The sequence below is a fragment of the Varanus komodoensis genome, unplaced genomic scaffold, assembly GCF_004798865.1.
Source record: "Varanus komodoensis strain SLA01 unplaced genomic scaffold, ASM479886v1 scaffold3, whole genome shotgun sequence".
NCBI lineage: Eukaryota > Metazoa > Chordata > Lepidosauria > Squamata > Varanidae > Varanus > Varanus komodoensis.
The window spans coordinates 53,966,711-53,974,948 of NW_025335761.1; the positions used below are offsets into that span (position 1 = coordinate 53,966,711).

At 44.9% G+C, this 8,238-nt stretch overlaps 1 protein-coding gene across 2 annotated transcripts in view; it reads left to right on the forward strand.

Moving 5' to 3' along the window:
• The first annotated feature begins 225 nt into the window (after positions 1–225).
• Positions 226–8,238, forward strand: part of TNFAIP2 (TNF alpha induced protein 2) — a 31,165-nt gene continuing 23,152 nt past the window's right edge. The window contains exon 1 of one of the 2 annotated variants that reach the window (XM_044436379.1): positions 226–321. The gene's annotated coding sequence lies outside the window, so the exon portion shown is untranslated. The remainder of the gene's footprint in view (positions 322–8,238) is intronic. The other variant, XM_044436380.1, reaches the window with a different exon arrangement.

An 8,238-nucleotide genomic window follows, 5' to 3' on the forward strand; every position in this document is an offset into this window, starting at 1 on the left:
TCCCCCCCCCCCAAAATGTCTCTGCGCGGGCCGAGAGATGCGCTCCCCCTCGCTGCGCCTCCACGGGAGAGACTCCCAGGAAATTCCGCCGGGAGGAAGCTTTCCCAGACCTCTTCCCCCATCGACCTCACCGCCCTCCTCCATGCTTAGGAGGAGTTTCCAAAAGGCCCCACGCGATCCTGCGGGGGAGGCAAGCTCGCTCCGCCCCCGTCCTCCCGCCTTATAAAGCGCGGAGCCGCATGCCTGCCGCGGGAACACGACCCGCGCTTGGAAGCTCGTCGGGAGGGGCAGGCAGCGCGTCAGCTCTCGACCACCGACCCTGTAAGTCCTTCCCTTCCCGTCCGCTCTTGCTCTTCCCCGCAGGCGGCGGACCCCCGCCCCCCAGGCCTCCCGCAGGGGTTGTCGCCTTTCCTTCCCCCGAATCGGCTTCTCCTCGGGCTGCCCGCCTGCATTGCCATGTGTCGGCGCTCCACGAAGCCGGGGGGACTGGTGAACCACCAGCTGAGCCCTCCAAGGGGGCTTGCGCAACGGCAAACGTTACAGCGGCGGGCTTGAGGCACAGCAAACTACGGGAATTTGTTCTTTTTCTTCTTTCTCGCACGCACGAGGATCCACGTGGAATTTGCTTTCCCCAAGTCCGTGCCCTCGGGACGTTTGGACGGTCATCCCCGTCATCCCCGGCCATGGGCCTTGCAAGCTGGGGCTGATGGCAGTCGAAGCCCAACGCCTCAGGAGGGCACCGGGTTGCTTCCTTGGGAGAACCGCTTATGAGATGTTAGTATATTAAGCAGTATAAAAGTATTAGAAACAAATGGACACGCGTCGTTGAGCTATGCAAACCGTCTAGAGAGAGGGCCCACGGGGGTGTTTACAGATTTGTGACTTTGCCTTTCACTCAGTGGCTGCAGTGAATGTGAGTCCGAACAGTACTGGAAAGCAGGTTGCGTGCAGAGGGGGTTAAGTCAGCAGTGCTGGTTCATACACACCGGCACTATCTGCAGATGCTGTATGTGTGAATCAGCCACAGATCCAAATACTGTACCCCATAAATCCACACGGGAGTGGATATGGAACTGGACGCCTGGTCCTGAATATTGGAATCTCATGAGACATATTTTATTAGGGTTGGATCAGCAGATCCATATTTGAATTCTTGCTAAACTCAGAATTGCACAATAAGATCTGAGAATGCAGTTCCAGTTTTGGGAAATATTCTGCCTTTCACACACTTTTAATGTTATTTTATGTTACTGTCTGAGACTGTTCTACACATGGCACTGAAAAACACATTTAAAGGTTTCTGCCGTGCTTTTTGGCTTTCTGCCGTGAGAATGGTGTGGCTGGCTGAGTGCACACAGAACTGAAACATAACCTGCATTTTATGGTCTGATTAATATTGTTGTTATTATTATTTAATTGTATCTATATCCCGTGGTTTACATAGCTCCGTTTTACCTTCACAACAATATGCATGTGAAGAAGGTTGGGTTGGGAGTCCATGGCTGGCCCAAAGTCACCCAGTGAGCTTCATGGCCGAGCCGGGACTAGAACCTGGAACTCCCAGGTCCAGCCAGTCACACTAGCTCAATGACAGTCTTCCTATCATGTGCATGTTTGCTTACAAGTATGAGTTGGACTGAGCTTAGTGGAGCTCCCCTCTAAGACATCCTGTTTAGGTTGAAATTTTTTTTTTTTAGGTTGAAATTTTTTATTTAAATAAAAACATACTACAAAAGTCACAAAAAGGCACAAAAATTGCAACATTACAAAAATAGAAAAATACCCCATCCATTATTTACATGGTTTCAAAATGCCAAATGTACACACATTTACAGGATTCCCAAGCTTTACAAATCAAATTTACAAAAAGAACGTTCTATAGACTTCTCCGGATAGGTTCGTGCCATGTGTCTCAGCAACATGTATGAGTGGTTTACGTACATTACGTGATCGGGGCATGAGCCCCACTCAACCACGGCCACAATTTCCTGTTTGGGGTTGCAGCCATAGCTGATGTATCGCTTGATTTTATGTAAGAAAGAAGCAGTAGGTTTGTGTGTACAGAGAGGAAGCAAAAGAGACTCTTTTATAGTTCTAATGCACATTCTGGCCATGTGGATCTTGGAAGTGATGTATGGTATGAGTGTTTGCCATGGAAGTGATGTGCTCCAGAAGTGTACAGGGCAGCTTCCCCAACATGGTGTCCTCCAGGTGTATTGCACTGCAAGCCCCATCATCCCCACCAGTATGCCAGACTGGCTGTGGTGTGTAGCCTAACACCACAGGCTATAGCTGCCAGTCTGGGGAAAGCAAATGTAAGGAGAAGTTCTCTTCTGGTACTTGTGTCCCAGGGCTTTAAAGCTTTTGCTTCTAATGAGATGTTCCTATTTTCCCTGTGCCAGAAATTGAATCATAGCTTGCAATGAGTGCTGTGGAAACTGACAGCCATGCATTGTATTCACGATCATTCAGCTGCTGTGGGTTCTGAAGCTAGGCAAGAGGTAGCGATGATAGAGAAACCAGCAGCAGCTTCAAAAGAGTTTGGGTCTTTATGACTCTCATCTGTCTGCAGCAGTGTGGCTTTCCTAAGTCACATGGATTCTGCAGACCATTAAAAAAAAACTTGTTTTACCTTTTAGAATTTTATGCAAATTTAGTGATAACAATATTTTTAACAAGACTGAAAACGTGCATTTCTTCCCGTAGACTGAAGAGTGAAAATTCCCACTGGAGGGATTCATACATTTTTAGAAGTGTGAATTTGTGCAAGTATGTGGATGCATTTGTGCGTTCATATGTGCTTATGCACAAAATCCAGTTCCTTCAGGGAGCTGAGAATCCAGCAGGCAGCATTGATTGAACCCAGTCCATCCATTCCCAGTAGGAGGTCTGTCAGGGAGAACGTGCAGCAAGAGAAGATTTCTGCTGTCCTGCAGGCTTTAAAAACTCTAAACTGCTAACAAGCAAAGCCAGGAGGCAAAACCCATATTAGAAGCAAGCAGCACCTTTTGTCCAGTTAGCCTGTGGGAGAAGAGTGTGGAAAGACCAGCTCTTCCTAGTGCTATAGATAGCTAGATCTCAAGCCACTGATGCCTTGGAGGTTCTTGCTGTTAAAGCTGATTCAAAGTCTTCAAAAGAAGATATTGTTTGGTGCTTTAGATTTATTGCTCTTACAACATAATCTAGGGAAGGACAAGATTCATATACAACTGAGTTGCTTTGCCTGTCGCTAGAAAGCTCTTCCTGGGGTGTACATTTAATGTCAAACTGCAAGATCCTATGTACGTTTACTCAAAAGAGCCACTGTGTTTAATGAAACTTATTGCCAAGAGATCTGTAACATTATATAGATCTGTCCTGTACATACATCCAGGACCAAATCCTGCAGATCCAGGATTTTTTTTTTTTTTTACATCCATAAAAAGTGGAGTTTTCTGTGGAATAGTAAGGCAGAAGTATTTTATCTGTCTCCAAAAAACCATCAGCCCATATAAACACAGAGAATTCCGACCACCCAAGTGCTACAGAGAGCAGGAAAGGGCATGGGACACTACAGTGAAACAAGAGCTTCACTTGCCCCAGAACAAAGCGGCTTCTTCAGAGCGCTGCAAATTTTAGATGCTTACAAAAATACTTGAGAGAGTGTGTGTGTGTGTGTGTGTGTAAAATTGTTTTAAACTGTAAACACTATCTCTTGAAGTCACTGAGGTTTTCTCCTCAGTGGGATGTCGTAAATTGGTTTCCTGCACTACACAGGGTTGGACCCGATGGGCTTCATCTTCCTACTCTACTATTCTATGATTCTCCCTCACAGAACAGGATGCAAATGCAACTCTAGTTTATTTGCAGTTATCTCATAGCCACACATGTTCCAACTGTTTTAGATGGTTGATTATCTTTAATTACTGGAGTCCCAGTGATGAAACAGCTCAGCCTGGTGGGAAATCAAACTTAGCAGTTAGGGGAAAAGAGGGTAGTCTTCTTATGGATCAATAACTAGTTAAAATAGAAAGCAGGAGGTAGAAGAAATGATGCTTTCTCTCAGTGGAGAGATGTAAAACATAGGATCCCACAGAGACTGGTGCTTTTCAGCTTATTCGTACATGAACTGGAATTAGGAATAAGTGGGGAAGTGGCAATATTTGTTGATGACATCTGAGTACTACGAGTGGTTAAAATAAGAAGGGATTGTGAGGAGTCCTAAAGGATCTCTCCAAATTGGAGGAATAGGAATCAAAATTACAAATAGAGTTCAAAGTAAGCAAGAATACACAGATGAATATTGGAAGGAAAAAAATCCCAGTTTCAAGTATAAGCTGATGGGATCTGAGCTAGCAGTGACCAACCATGAAAGAGATCTTGGGAATTGTGGTGGGCAGCTCAATGAAAGCGTCAACTTAGTCAATTGTAGGCACCATTATGGTTAAAAGCTGAAATGAAAACGGCTCTTCATAAGATGAGAACTATCAATGGTGTATGACTGTGTCCTGGGTAGCATGGGCGGAGGGGTACCATTGCGCTTATGTCCTGCTTGTGGGTTTTCCATGGGCACATTCTGTGTAAACAATGCTGGATTAGATGGACCCTTGGCCTGATCCAACATCGCTCTTGTTATGCTCCTGGGTTCCATTTCGACAGAGAAATTGCTCTGCCCACCATCCACTACAAGCCTTACTTATGAAAAGTGCTTTGCTCTTTGTAGTCTTTAAACAAAACCACATGAACTGCATGAGCGAAAGCTTTGGAATAGGAATGATGACTGAATTAAGGCAGGGGAGTTATAGCAAAAAAGGGGGAAGTGAAACAGACGCATATATCCTTCTAGCTATAGATTATTTTCATTTATTTAGTTATATCCTCCCTTATTTTTTTAACAAAATCAAAGTGGCTTACATCATTCTTCTCCTGCTCTCAGTCTCATCTCCACAACAACAACCCTGTGAAGTAGGCTGGGCTGAGAGTCTGTGACTGGCTCAAAGTCACCCAGTTGGCTCCATGGCTGAATGAAGACTAGAACCCAGATCATGCCCTTAACCACTACATCACACTGACTCTCATTAACACCAGTATGCCTCATTATTTAGAAAATATTTGACAAGCCAATACAGAACATTTTGATCCATGATTTAGATCCACCTTTCTTATCTGGTGATGATTAAAAAAAAGTTTAAATTGCTGATTTAAAGTGCCTTGAATTAAATCATACCAGTCAGCTTTTAAAAGCATAATAATTCTCTAAAAGAAGTATCAAGCTAAGATAAAGACCAGTTTAGCCTTTTCTTTAAAGTGTGCATGTCTGGGAATTCTGGAATGCAGTAAGAGAAAGGAAGCACTTCAAAACATGCATCCCTTCCCCATAATTCTTTGGGAACATTTCATACTTGGGAAACTGTAAAGCCATTGTTTTGTTGATCCAATCAGTGTCACACTGAGAGATGTATCCTTCCCTTGAGGGGTAGGACAGGCAAGATTTCCAGCTTCCCTGTCACCACAACAGATGATGGTGATTATTATTATTTTAGGGTTATTCCAAACCACTCCTTGTGGCAGTTCCGGTGGCCAGGCTGCTTGCATGGCCTGAGTCATTATTTTTCCTTTCTGCACCTCCCTGGTAAAGTCAGCCTGGATTTCCCCTGAAATTAATGACGGGCATTCCATTGGCATCAGCAAAATTGTCTTAATGTTCAGGCAGATTTTGGTGTGGATTTGTATGCTGGAGGCCAGAGGGAACAAAAGACTATTTTGCACAGAGTACCTGGAAGAGAGACTGATCTGGCCTAAGTCAGGCATGCTATCGTGGCATCCCACTTGGAATTTAAAACTGTACTTTGGTGACACTGCCTTTGGAAGAAGTTTGGACACTGCAGCTGGGCCAGGATTCTGAGGGCAGACGCTGACCCTGGGCTGTTTACAGAAACCATGTGAGTTCCTCGTTACAACAGCTTCGCTTGGCAACTGGTCTGTTTCTAGAGCAGTTCATACTGTGCCAGGGCAGGCTGCCTGGACCTACATCTTCTCCATACTCTGAGTCTGGTCTGAAGGCACATAGGGCATCCACCATGTTGCACCTAAGCAGGTCTGCAGTTGGCCTGAGCTTGGATGGGAGACCACTGGGGAACCTCATGTAGCCACCTTGAATTGGCAGAAAGGTGGGATTATAAATACATGAATAAATATGAAAGGTGGGATTGTAATGGCAGAAAGGTGGGATTGTACATACATGAATAACTATGTGACCAGCCCAGAAATAAAGCTCTTTGCAGAGAATTGCCACTGTTGGAAGTGCTGATGGTGGGGGTTTCAGGCAGGGGTTTTGCCTCATGATGGCTAGAATGACAATCCTTCACCCTGTAGCTTTATTTATTTATTTTTCGATTTATATCCTGCCTTTTTCCTACAAAGGGCTCATGGCAGCTTACATCATTCTCCTCCTCCATCTTATCCCCACAACAACAACCCTGTGAGGTAGGCTGGGCTGAGAGTCTGTGACTGGCCCAGAGTCACCCAGTTGGCTCCATGGCTGAGCGGGGACTAGAACCCAGATCATCTGAGTCCCAGTCCCATGCTCTTAACCACTACACCACACTGGCATTACCCTCCCCTCTGACCCTCACGGCCTCTGGTGCCCCCAGAGGACTTACCAAGAAAGATTAAAAAATAAAATGAATGGCCAATTCGTGCTGGCAAGCACGAATTGGGTCAAATTTAATAGCGCCTTTAGAAGCTGAGTTGGAGGCACCCCTGCAGCTTGCAGTGGGCATCTGGGGGTGAGGAGGAAAGGGCGCAGGTAGGCCGTGCAGTCAGCATCCCAGCATGCACTCTGGCCTCCACTTGTCACAATGGGACCCAACCCCAAAGGAGTTTTCAATCTAAATTTCAACCACAGAGGAAAGAAAACAGGGATGCGTACAAATAAAAGGATTAGCAGAGTCATTGTCTATAACACCATTCCCCATTCAGTGTCTTCTAGATGCAGAAGGCTACAGAACCAATCATCCCCAGCCAGCAATAGCCAGTCTGGAGAGTGCCATGTTGGGAAAGTTGACCTTTGAAATTTCAGCGGGGAAGGGGACTGGAGAAGTACACACAGAAGGAACACATTTTTATCTTTAAAAAAAAGTTCCTGTGTTTGTTAGCCTGTATGAATGCCCTTTTCTTGATGGAAAGTCAGATAAATATATGAATGAAAAGGACCTGATCCAGATGGACTCTTCCCTCTCCCCAACATACACATACACATGTGCAGGGCGATCTACTACCTGCTTCTCTCTTCAATCTGTGATTTTTAAAATATGTTAATATTTTGGGGAATTTTATTTCAAAAATTGGTATGGCTTGTAAGCCTGCTAGGAAGAAGAGAAAGGCAGCTTAAATGACAACTGGATTCTGTCTCTAAACAGAAGCCAAAGGAAGAAACAAGCAATCAAGTATAGTAATAAAATCCAGGCGTTTAACATGAGCTCAGCTCAGTGTCATGTGGAACATGAATGTTCTTGGCAAATCCATTTTATGAAATAGCGAAGGATAAGAAATGCATGGAGAAAAACAAATCTCTGAGATCCAACAGTTTGCTCATACTGGATATTTGCTTGCATTTCCTCCTTGCTTCGATTCCAAAGTGTGTTGGCAGACTTCGGATTCATACAATCCCACATAACGTGACTGACGTTGATAGTAATGCTGGTAATGACGTGTGAGGTGCAGTTGAGCACACCTTGGTGGAAGCCTGCCTGTGTGTTGCGTTGTGCAAGCTTCGAACAGCATGCGCCCAAGGGGGAGCTTTAGGACGGCAAAGTCACTGGTCAAGGACAAAATTGCCAGTTGAATTAAACTTCCAAACCCATGCAAACAAACTCACCAAAGGAAATACAAATGGCAAATCCAGAGAAATTGGACCATCTGTTGGCGTTCACAGATTCCACACATGTGACCACACAATGCTCCCTAACCTCTTGGATGTGCCACCCCATGTTTCTGTCAGCCTTCCTCTGCCTGGTGCCCTCCCAAACAGCTGCTTGACTACAACTCCCATCATCCCTGAGCATTGCCCCTGCTGGGATGATTGGAGTTGTGGAGAGGTCTGGATTGAAAAAGGCTAGAATAAGTGCTTGCCTTAAAAACAATGGCATTTAAAATTAACCAACATTAATTGGTCACCTTTTAAATCGATTTACTCAGATTGACTCAGCTTGCCTTCCTATGCACATTTATTATTATTATTATTATTATTATTATTAT